Source organism: Lotus japonicus, chromosome 5 (assembly GCF_012489685.1).
Source record: "Lotus japonicus ecotype B-129 chromosome 5, LjGifu_v1.2".
NCBI classification, from domain to species: domain Eukaryota; kingdom Viridiplantae; phylum Streptophyta; class Magnoliopsida; order Fabales; family Fabaceae; genus Lotus; species Lotus japonicus.
This window is the reverse complement of record NC_080045.1, coordinates 59,123,404-59,136,572: the sequence shown is the minus strand read 5'-3', so window position 1 is coordinate 59,136,572 and position 13,169 is coordinate 59,123,404. Positions and strand designations below refer to the sequence as shown.

The 13,169-nt window shown below is 33.8% G+C and overlaps 1 pseudogene; it reads left to right on the top strand.

Annotated features, from left to right (window-relative positions):
* The window catches only part of LOC130719880 (uncharacterized), a 12,914-nt pseudogene extending 4,837 nt beyond the window's left edge, over positions 1–8,077 (top strand).
* The last annotated feature ends 5,092 nt before the right edge of the window (positions 8,078–13,169 follow it).

The window sequence follows — 13,169 nt, the reverse complement described above, 5'->3', positions numbered from 1 at the left end:
ATAATAATAACATAAGCTAAGACTCTCCGAAGCTACTCCTCATGAGCCACATCTCTACCTCCTGTACCTGAGCGATGTCGCATAGAACATCATTCCAACAGAAGGGTAAGAACTTACATTGTATAAAATATAACATAACAAAGAGCAAGTAAACAATTCAAATCCTGCTTTATAAACTCTTCACCTTTACTTTAAAATCTGAGTGATTATAATATTTTCTCTCAAGACAGTTTCACAATTCTTATTAATGTTTCGAAAAATTATAAGCTTAAAGAAGAATAATAATTCGACTTTACCACAACAGCAAAACAATTCACCACAAATCACCAAACACATAAAACCACTGAAAACGTGAAACTTAGTGTGTGAGACTCTAATGTATGCATGTGGTACCAATTGTTAACCTTAGCGGTATCACCGCGTCCACTCCAGACAGTTAACCACCAATGAAGTCCACTCCAGACTTCAGAACCACGCCAGTTCTGGGACAAACCTCAGTTTTCCGATGAAAACCGACACGTTGCCTCTTGACTAAATGAAGTGTATTTCGTGCAAAAACTCATAAATTAAAACATGCAATTTTGAGACCACTCCAGCCCCAAATATATAACATATTTTCTCACCAAATTCCATAACGGAAATCACACCAAAATTGCACAAAATAACACTTCAATACAATTATCAAATCATTCACTATTCCACTGACAAAATAGCAACACAAAATCATCAAATGTCTCATATCAATTACTAGAATCAGTTTCAGAATCAATCTCAGAAATAAGCAGAAACATAGCAAACTTGCATATAATCCTGGTACTAAATGAGCAGTCCAAAAATTATGAAAATTTTACCAAACATAGCCTTATACGTTAGCTTTCATATAAAATTAGTTTCACCCAATTTGGAATTCTGTAGAGAGAGTTATGGTCTCTACAGCACAGGCTGTTAGGGTTTCTGCGAGCAGAAACAGAGTGAACTTGCAGATAATTCTGGTATTGAACCAGCAATCTAAAAATTATGATAATATTACCCAATATAACCTATGAGTTAGCTTTCATACAAAATTGGTTTCACTCAATTCGGAATTCTGTAGAGAGAGTTATGCTCTCTATAACACAGGCTGCTAGGGTGTCTGCGGGCAGAAACAGAATAAACTTGCAAATGATTCTGGTATTGAACCAGCAATCGAAAAATTATGAAAATATTACCCAACATAGCCTATGAGTTAGCTTTCATACAAAATTGGTTTCACTCAATTTAGAATTCTGTAGAGAGAGTTATGCTCTCTACAACACAGACTGTTAGGGTATCTGCGGGCAAAACATAACAGAACCCAATTTTCCCCGGAACCTCAATTTCGCTCAAAATCAATTTTTCTCACCACATGTTAACACTCAACACAGTCTCTCAGTTCTGAATTTTCAAAAAAGATGAGGGTTCCTTCATGTTAAACTCAACTCTGTTATTCTACAATTATACAAGATAAATTCAAACCCTTACCTCTTGAAGATCAATTCTAGGTTTTTCTTCTCTTTTCTCCCCTTCTCTCTTTCACGCTTCTTTTCTTCTCCTCTGCTAACTTCTCCAATTCTCAAATTCTGATTTCTCTCTTTCTAATTCACTCATATCCCTTAAATAGTCATACTAATGGCCCCACTCTCAATTACTCACACAAAAACCTAACAAACTTATTTATCTAAATCTTATTCTATATCACATGAGATTTAAATTATAATCACATAATTCATCAAATTACCATATAGCATAATAATAATTAAGATAAAATAATAAATAACCTAATAACGAAAAGTGGGGTGTTACAATGCGAGTCTAGTTATGTCAAATACAATAAATATGTGATAAAATTTAGGTTTAAATACTCTGAAGGTCTCTGGAATTGTACCCCGTACGAAAAAAAAAAGTCACTAAATTTTTTTTTGATTCCGGGTGCCTGATTTTTTTTAATCAAAATAGGTCCCTATGCGTGTTTAAAGCTTAGATGACTCTATTTTTGCATAGTCATTGTTTCCACGTGACCTTTAATATTATTTTTAATTACACATGGATTAATAAAACGAAATTAAACATTTTAATTTTAAATTTAATCCCTAACTCTAATTATCCCTAATCCCTAAGAAATCAAATCAGATCATCTTCAATCCAATTCCTCAGGTCCACATTCTCCTGCAGATTTGTTTGCTTCAGCAACCTCCGACTGTCGGCCACCACAGCAACCCACCCCACCCCCACCCCAGAAACCAGAAACCCACTCACCCTCCAACACGCAAACAGAGACACAGAGTCAGAGACCACCATCGTATATATTAGCCATCGCATCCTGAACTTCACCACCGTCAAATCCAGCACCTCGGAGATGGAGTTTGCCACGGTCATTGTGAAACCATCCCCTCCAACCACACTAAAGCCACCCCCAACGACCAAATCCTCCACCCAAAGCCACCCATCCAAAAACCCATATCCAAAATCGCATGAATTCAATAGCAAAACCCAGATCCAAAATTGTATGGCTTCATCAGCAAAACCCAAATTCTAAATAAATCTCTGGTACAAAATACAAATCTTTAAATATGTCAACGTTGAAGCTTTTTTGTGCTTTGAGCCTCATCCTCTCATGTTGACAGAACATGAAATATGGCTCTCATGGTGGCACCCAGAAAGAAAAATTGGAAGAAAAAGAAGAGGGGAAGATAGAACCTAGAAGGAATGGGAACAGAACAGTGAGGTACTATCAACGTTGATAGAATCGCGGATCTATGAGGAGAGTGTTTTCCAGCTCTTATTTTTCGGGCGGTGGCAAGGTGGGCAGCACGATAGTAGTTGCAGGAGAAAGAAAGATGAAAGCAGAGAGACAAGGGATGATGGAAGGAGAAAGTTGGAATTTTTTTGAGAAAGGAAGCGTATTTTTGACTTATCAATATGCAAGTGGTTTAATAAGCCATGTGTAATTAAAAATAATAATAAAGAGCACGTGAAAACAATGACTATGCAAAAATAGAGTCACCTAAGCTTTAAATACGCGTAGGGACCTATTTTGATTAAAAAAAAAATTCAGGGACCCAGAATCGGGAAAAAAAATTTAGGAATTTATTTTCGTACGGGGTACAATTCCAGAGTATTTAAGCCTAAAATTTAAGATTCATGAGTGGACGATAATCATTTTCATACGAGTGGTTTTTCTTCTTCTTTAAGATGATCAGTATGATCCCGACTTTGATATATCCATACTTGTAAAAGTATCTTAATTAATTGTTTGGTAATTAAATTACCCTTAATCATGAGATACTCTTTTTGGTTATTCCTAAAACTAAGATTATATTTAAATGTTTTTGAGATACTCTTTTAGGCATCAGATTATATATTTAAATTTCATTCTGTGGGATGGTGGAGGGTTTATTTTGTTCAGATCAGGGTGTTCTTTGGGCATTTCGAGTTATGATCAGTTTGTACCTGATTTTGCCTTGAGTTGCTATTGGCTCAAGCTTCTTTTTTAATAATTTACATTTCATTTTCAAAAAAAAAATTAATTTCATTCTTATTTTTAAATATTTTATTATATGAAAAAATATAATACAATGAAATGAATTAAGATTATAAGTTTTTTTTATCAATATTAAGTTAATCAACTATGCTTCTATTTTTCATATTAGCTCAAGAGGTATGCGATAGGGGTACATGATTATTGGGGAGAGAAAGATCCGAAAATCAATCCCTTTTTAATAATTTACATTTCATTTTCAAAAAAAAAATTTAATTTCATTCTTATTTTTAAATATTTTATTATATGAAAAAATATAATACAATGAAATGAATTTAGATTATAAGTTTTTTTTATCAATATTAAGTTAATAAAATATGCTTCTATTTTTCATATTAGCTCAAGAGGTATGCGATAGGGGTACATGATTATTGGGGAGAGAAAGATCCGAAAATCAATCCCTGGAGGACATAATTTATCTTTCTGATGTACCAGTAAAAATTAACAGTGTTCATGAAATTTAATTAGGAAATTTTTTAAAATGAAAAACAGAAAAAGTAGTCATTGTTTTTTTTTTGTACATCGGAAAAATAAATTGCACCAACAGGAATTGATCTCTGGACCCCCCTACCTAACTCATATGTCCCTAGTACCACTTGAACTATCCTAGGGGGCAAAAAGTAGCCATTGTTAGCTATAAAGGTAAAAAAATAATTAAAATAGAAATCATAAAAGGAGATAAAAATAAGTATAAGTTTTAAAATACGGTTTCAAAAAACACTACAAGTTTTTTCTTAAATTCACTACCTAAAATATTGAGAAATTAGATCTTTTTCACAATCCTGACAAATACGATGAGACAAATCAAAATTATTTCAATTCATATTCTCAAATTACCTAAAATGAATGTTACTAATTGAAAGCTTCATTAATATTATAGGATTTGAGCTTCCACTAATCAATTGTTGTGGCTATGGAGGGAAATTCAATTATACCCAAGAAGTAGCATATGGGCAAACAATAAACGTAGATGGTGAATAAATTTTTGTGGTCTCATGTGAAAGACGTACCATCTACTAGAGTGACATGGGATGGGACACATCATACATAGGCTGCTAATAAGGTCATTTTTTTTATCTCATATCTACCGGAACTTTCTCAGACCCGCCAATTCCCTTAAATATGTCATGTAGCGGAAATTTCATATGAACTTCGGTGCTTGTCATTCTAGCTAGTAGTAATGAAAATAAAGTGTATACTCTATGCGATTTCTTAATATTCTAAATTAAACAATAATAGTATCCATTTCTCGTTTGGTTAATAATGTACATCTTGTTTGCTGGGTACACAAAATGTGGTTTGGTACTATATTTTTCTGTGAAATGGTTTGAAAGATTCTGTGTGCTTTTGATGATAATTAATGCAGTAAATGAACATCAACGACGAATTTTGTATGGCATGTTTATAGGAGCCATACCAAATAGCCAGCTTGAGAACCTTTTTTTTTTATAAGCGCCAGAACATAACTTTCTAAAGTGAGTAAAATAATAGACCCCCCTCTAAATAAATCTAAAACAGAAAACAGAATAAAAACCGCCCAATCCAATCTTTGTTGTTTCTCTTCTTCCCACGCTGTCATAACCTCCCATGGTCTAATTTAATGTCCAAATAAGCCAGCTTATGTGTGTCATGCCTTTATATATAAAGGAACAATTCCAATCCTTTGTGATTAATTAGCAGAACATCATATTCATTCATTGCATGTCCCTAATGCTAATGGAGTTTCTAAGTAGTCAGATCTTTTTTTGTGTGCTTCTTTTTACAACATTTATGAACCCCCCTGCTGTAGTATTTTCCAATCCTACCAAAGCTTGCGATTTTCCTGCCATTTTTAACTTCGGTGACTCAAACTCGGATACCGGAGGCCTGGCTGCGGCTTTTCTACAGCCAGGACCACCACATGGAGATACATATTTTGGAAGACCTGCTGGAAGATTCTCTGATGGCCGAGTCATCCTTGATTTCATAGGTAACATGCATGCATTTGTACATTGCTTTTCTAGCTATTTCCTTTATGATTTAAAAAATCAGAAGAAAAGGTTGTGGGCAATTTGGTGTATTGTTGCTTGGTCTATTTGGGTACTGCGCAATAATATAGTGTTTAGAGAAGGAACATTGGAGGTTGTAAACTTGCTGGAACTATCCCAATGGAGGGCTTGGAGTTGGATTTCGTCAAAGGCAAGGAGGTTTAAAAGCTCAATGTATGAATGGTTGTCAAACCCTTGTGCTTGCATTGTACAAATCTGATTATGTTGTGTTTTGTTAGCTGGCTAGCTTAGTACTTGATGGAAGGTAGTGCTTTGGAAGGTGCTTAGGATGGATTTCAATCTGATGAGTAATGAAAGGAGCAATGAATCCTTTAAAGGACGGATGAATAGGCTTTGGAAAAGATATTTTTGTATGCTTTTTTCTTTTCTCTTATGCTTGCTTTCTGCCTATTTGAAAGTATTCTTTTGTTCTATTTCTATTTTGTATCACTTTCCCTCTTTATCTGATATATTGTTCTCGGGTTATAACACCCTTTGTGCTAGCAATGAATGAATTTTTTAGTATATTAAAAACAAAATTAGACTAATGACAAGCAGACACATTGTTCTGACATATCATTTAGAGGCGGTTGTTAACAGCCACTAATTTTAGTCGTTGTTTAATATCGTCGTTAAATGATATGTTAGAAGGATGTTGTGAAATTTTGTAAGTCCATGAAATGCTCGTTTTCTTTTGATTTCTAATCCTCTAGCTTCTTCTTTGTTAAAACTTGCAATTTACTAAATCTAACTTTGATTCATAATTACAGCACAAAATTTTAGTCTTCCATATCTCAGTGCGTATCTTAACTCTTTGGGTGCCAACTACTCTTACGGTGCGAGCTTTGCAACATTAGCATCAACAATTAGACTCCCGACAAGTGTTATGCCTAATGGTAGATCTAGTCCTTTCTTCCTTGAACTTCAGTACGTTCAATTCCAACAGTTCAAATCCAGATCACAATTCATAAGAGAACAAGGTTAGTACTTAAGAATTTATATTCATTGATCTCTTTTAAAGCCGGCAATTTTAAGCTTCATTAATAACAAGAATTTGCATGTTTTAATTTTATTTTAATTTCCGTCCTTAGGTGGCTTGTTTGCAACATTGATGCCCAAAGAAGAATATTTTTCTAGAGCTTTATACACAGTTGATATTGGCCAAAATGATATTACTGTTGGTTTTTATGACGACAACATAACTATGCAAGATGTCCATCATTCTGTACCGGATATAATCAAGACTTTGGTAGAGAATGTCAAGGTAGTTCAACACTCTTTTAATATATTTATGAATCAAAAGCAAATTAGTCCTTTTAAAATGGAGTATTGACTCATCCACACTTTACTTTTTTCTTACATGTCATTTCAAGTACTCATCATTGTCTCCTTCTTTTTATATCACATTATTCTTCATGTTTCTCATTTATTCTTTTCTTGTTGTGTTTCTCCTGGTGTAAGTTTATTTAAAGATGAACAAAACATTATTCTCCAAAATATTTAAAGACTTAAAAAAACATATTTCTATTTTCCAATGTATAAAAAAAACATATTTCTAATTTTCGAATCTTTAATTTTAGTTATTTAAGGAGTAATTAACACAATTAACTATTTAAATACTCAGCCTAAAATTTATTGTTAGTTGATTTATTAACTTATCGTTCTAAATGAATGAAACATGGTGATCAAGCTCCTATATGATTTGGGGGCTAGATCATTTTGGATACACAACACAGGACCAATTGGATGTCTCCCTGATATATTGACAAGATTTCCTAAAGCTGAAAGAGATCGTTATGGTTGTGCAACACAATATAATGAAGTAGCAGAATATTTCAACCAAAATTTGAAGGAAGCATTAGCGCAACTCCGCGGAAAGCTTCCTCTCGCTGCAATTACATATGTAGATATCTACTCTCCTAAGTTAGATCTTTTTCGCAATCCTGAGAAATACGGTGAGACAAATCAAAATCATTCCAATTCATATTTTTTCAAACTTACCTAAGATGAATATTACGAATTGAAAGCTTCATTAATATTGTAGGATTTGAGCTTCCACTAATCAATTGTTGTGGCTATGGAGGGAAATACAATTATTCCCCAGGAGGATGTGGTGGGAAAACAAAAAACGAAGCTGGTAAAGAAATTTTTGTGGGCTCATGTGAAAGACCATCTACTAAAGTGATATGGGATGGGACACATTATACAGAGGCTGCTAATAAGGTCGTCTTTGATCTTATATCTACCGGAAATTTCTCGGACCCACCCATTCCCTTGAATATGTCATGCAACAGAAATTACATAAAATAACATTTCGGTGCTTGTTATTCTACTAGTAATGAAAATAAAGTGTATCCTTTATGGCTTTATGCGATTTTCTAATATTCTATATGAAACAATAATATAGTATCCATTTCTCCTTTGGTTAGAAATGTACATCTTGTTTGTCGGGTACATAAAATGTAGTTTGGTACTATACTTTCCTATAAATGGTTTGAAGCTCTTTGTGCTTTTGATGAAATTGCTGCAGTAAATGAACATCACGATGTATTGTATATAGCATGTTTACCGGAGACATACCAAATAGGCTTAATTGCACATTTGGTTCCTGAAGTAATACCATTGTGCAAAACTCATCTCATATGTTTAAACCGAGCGATTTTAGTCCTACTTGTTTTTAACGTGAGCGATTTTGATCTTTCTGTTAATCTCCGTTAGAAAGCTAACAGAACCCGTTGATGTGGACTCATTAATTGATGTGGCAGGCCACATCAGCACGCCACTTGGATAATTGTTAAATAAAAAAGGGTTAATTACACAAAAAAATAGAATAAAGGGTTAACTACAGACTAAAATATAATTAAAAAACAAAAAATTTTAAAGAAAAAAAATTCCAAATCTTTCTTTTTCATCTTAATTATAGCTCTCCACAGATTTACACAAATCAGTGAAATCACCATATCTTCCATCTTCATCAACCAAACCCAGAAAATTCATCCTCCTTCCATCTTCATCAACCAAACCCAGAAACCCTAACTTTAATCTCCAGAAAATTAAACTCACAAAAAAGATCAACCTTGCAAGTGAATACACAGGAAAGACCACCGAGCAACACATTTACATTGAACTCAATGTATACAGGACCCAACAGAGTAAAGCTCAATATATCCAAATTCATCCTTTATGAAGTGAATTCACCTTAAGTATATTCAAGTGTCTCTATCCCTCCAAAGAACCATGGGCACGCAATACTTCTCCATTCCTTGCTATTTTATTTCCTTGCTACTGGGCAAAATTCTCCAACTTCAGGTCCATCGTTAAAACCCAATCAACAAACCTAAAACCAACCCAATCAGGAATTAAAATCCAATCAACAATGTTATGAATGAAAAGACTTCAAATCTCAGAATAAGATTTATCTAATTCCAAGACTAAGAGCCTGGATTTTGGGGCAAACCTGTACAAGAAGATGCGAAGAAGACAAATCCGCCGTCGCTCCAACCTTTGCGTCACGAAAATCTCATTTTCACCCAGATCCAGCGCCACCCAAATCAGTCACCATCGCCTGATTCTGAACCTCGACTTCCTCAGCCAAGCCCAATCGCGGCTACACCAACCCCTCCCCGGACTGAATCACCGTGACAGAAGCTTCCTTCGCCGAGCCTTAGAGTCGTGCGCAACTCTCTGCCTGCCAACGGTTCCGCCATCTTCGTCCTCTATTTACTTTATCGACTCCACGATCTTTCTCTCCCTCTTTCCGCCGAACCCTGAGTCGAGCCTTGTTATTGGGGATGCAGATTTGGAATTTGCATGTGGGGCGAAATTTCTCTGGGTAAGCATAGGGTGGAAGGGAGATGAGAGTTTGTGTGACTCAGGGTTTGGATGGAGAAGAGGAAGAAGAAGGTTAGGTCCTGGGTTTACATCTGGCAGAGATGGAGAACTTTTGGGAGATAAGATTTTTATTAGGTCATTATTTTTAAATTAAATTAATGTTTTAAATTAGTTATTGGATTATAAATTTAAAGTTTTATTAATTATTTATGTAAGGTGCTTATATCACCTGCCACGTCAATTATGGAGTCCACATCAGCGAGTTCTGTTAGCTTTCTAACGGCAGATTAACGGAAGGATCAAAATTGCTCACGTTAAAAACAAGTAGGACTAAAAGCGCTCGTTTTAAACAAATGGGACGAATTTTGCACAATGATGTTACTTCAGGGATCAAATATGCAATTAAGCCTACCAAATATCTCTTGAACTTACCGCATTGAACCAGATCGATTAACTTTGATAGGACATACATCATGACAAGATCATCTTGGCTTTATGGCAAATGCTTCGGGAAAGGACATACACCATGACATGATCTCCATACAAATGCTATCAAAGACTCAATTGATTGATAATAAGCTTCCAATGTCTATTAGAGGCAATATTGAGGATATGAGATGTATTTCGCTAGTTTAGAAACAAACCAATCACTAATCACCTCCAATACTTTTAAGGATTTTTTAACTATTATAGCTGGTGTTAGTTTTTTTTTTTTTTGATATATAAGCTATAGCTGGTATGAGTATTTCCATTAACATTCACCTACCGCATTTTCTCATTCCTTTTGCTTTCTCATTTTTTCTCTCATTTATTTTTCTCTCTATGTTGGTTTGTGCCTCTTGCACTCTTATAGAGAAAAACTTTATCAATGTAACATAGGAGAACAGATAAAAATGAAATTAAGAAAACATAACAAAATGTGAGCAATATCTCAATTTCCTGATTATCTCATGAATGTGGAAAAAGATACAATTTATTTATACTTTAAGTTAAGGGAAGCAACCCTAGAATGAAGAAGACCCATAAAAGTAACCCAATAACAACTTATAAAAAGAAATAACAACATTTAAGCACCTAGCAATGTGAAATAGAGTCCAAAGCCATTTGTCCAATGGGCCTAAGAAAATTGCATGAGCACCCTATGAACAGGATGAGGTGGCAATCCGTGTGAAACAACTTAAGAGCCGTTGATAAGAACAGATCGAATGGTGTGAAAGCCCACTAAACCAAAACAATTTCTACATTGAAATATGAAGCTAATGTAGTGGGCTGGCCCAATGAATAAAACCAGTTTTTCCTAATAAAAATAAAATACAACTATCCCCTTTTTCAAAAACACACACAATCATTTTTTTGGCTTACATTTGAACCTCTTTTTTTTTTGGTCAATGGATGGTACCTTATTATTATTTCAAAAAAATACTTAATAATTAAAGCTATGGGATTGGTTAGACATGTTTGGCCCTACATTTGTTGCAGTGAAAGAAACATCAGCGCTGGATTGTATGTGGCAAATTGAAGGTGCTGCTGAATTCTACATGAAACATTGGAGGCAAACCAAAAAGCTCTTCAACTTACCCCTTCGAACCAGATTAACATTCATGGGCAATACACCATTACAAGATCTCCAAAAAAATCACTATATATACTAGGGCATATATAGCCTTAACAGAGAGTCAGACACTAGATTTTGGTTCATAGAAATCACACAAAGTGTGAAGTAGCAGATGGCTAATGCATATGAAGTTTTTTTTCGAACAACAAAATTCATTGATGTATATGATTGAGAAATTTAACAATGGGCACTTAGACATTATCAAGTATCAACTATTGACAATATCGAGCTCTCTTAGTTACAACCTTGTAGAGTCAAATTGTCCACAAAAGCATTAGCTTCAATGAAAACTTGATAGATTTCATAACAATTTATGTCCTTACAAATGCTATCAATAAGATTCAATTGATTAATAAGCTTTCAAGGTATATTTTTGAGGTGTTGTTGCACAACTCTACAGTAAGAGGGAAATCACTTTATATAGATGTTTTTGGGGCAGAATTCTTGCATAACGTATGCGCTTTAGAATGGTTAAAACTTTAACCTTGTAAGTCCATTTTTAACGCATTCTTTTGGAAAAACAACCCATCATTTTTTCGCTCCTCATTTTCAAGTACTCCCCTCCAATGGGAGAAGTTTGTTGGAGTTGGAAATTGGATAGGAGAGGTTTTTCTTTGGAGGAAACATAGGATATGCTGTTAGAGAAATTGATCACCATAATGTCACCAAATAACTCATGATCATTGCTTCCAAGCACTTAATTTGGTGACCATTAGACAAGTTCCAGTGCAATAAAAAAAAAACAACTCCCAGCCCCAGCCTATACTAAAGATTTTGAACCAAATAGAGTAATTGATTCCCTTCACAAAACAAAATTCAATTAGATCATTCCTTTCTCTAGATACCTCGCCAGTCGCCACTGCCTCTTAGCACCATCCCACAATAGGCTCCAATTAAAGCATACAAATCTGTACAGTTAATCCATAAGAGGGATTTATCAATAGATTTATGGACTTATACTTAGCCTATGAAATGAAGGCCTTTGGGCCAGTGTCTTTGATCCTTGATCTTGTTGTAACTCTTTTTTTTTTGACAGTCTTGTTGTAACTCTTTCGAAGCACTCCCTTTGATTCTTGAACATCTTTGATCAAACCATGTTCGTATGATGTGAGTCTAGTTATGTCAGACACAATATATATGTGATAAAATTCAAGATTTATGATTCAACAATAATCACTTCTATACGAATTGAGTATAACTTGGACTTTTTTTCTTCTTTTTTGAGATGATCTGTATGATCCAGAGTCCAGACTTTAATAAATCCATACTTGTAAAAGTATCTTAATTAATCGTTTGGTAGATAAATTACCTTTCATCATGAGATGAACAAAGTGAATTAATTAATATCCATAATCCTCACTTAAACATTAGTTGAGGAGGCAATACCTTTAAAAATAAAATAAAATTCAATTCACATGATGTGTGAAGGGAATCTATTCAAAGCATAGTCAGCTCCCAAAACAACTACAACTAAACAGAGTCGCATGCCAACCACCATCCAACCCATATTTGATTAATCAATTAAATTGACCAAACCAAATCATAAAAAGCCAATGGTTAGATATCACCAACTGAATTGACCAAACCAAATCGTAAAAGCCAATATTCATATAATAAATGTAACTAATATTTTTAAAATATTATTTTATTAAATTACGCAAGTTCGTTGTAACCAAAAAAAATTACGCAAGTTCATTATGAATTTTGATTGGACCCGCTTATTTATTTGCAACAAAAAGTGTTAAAAATATATAATTAAATAGTAACTGTCATTTAATTTTATGTGTTGTGTATTGTAACCGTTGATAGTGTGCCTTGCAATTAATTAAGAGATGATGTTTAGTTAAGATTTAATTTTTTTTCATCGGAAAAGATAAATTATATTGGAAAGATAGTTTTTTTTTAAGATAATGTTACCATTATTTTTAGATTAGGACAATATATATTAGTTATTCCTAAAACTAAGATTATATTTAAATGTATTTGAGCTACTCTTTTAGGAATCAGATTATATATTTAAATATTTTATTAAATGGAAAAGATACTACAATGAAATGAGTTTAGATTATTAGTAAATCTTGTTAAAAAAAGAAGAAAATATTATAAGTCAATCAAATATGCTTCTATTTTTCAAATTAGC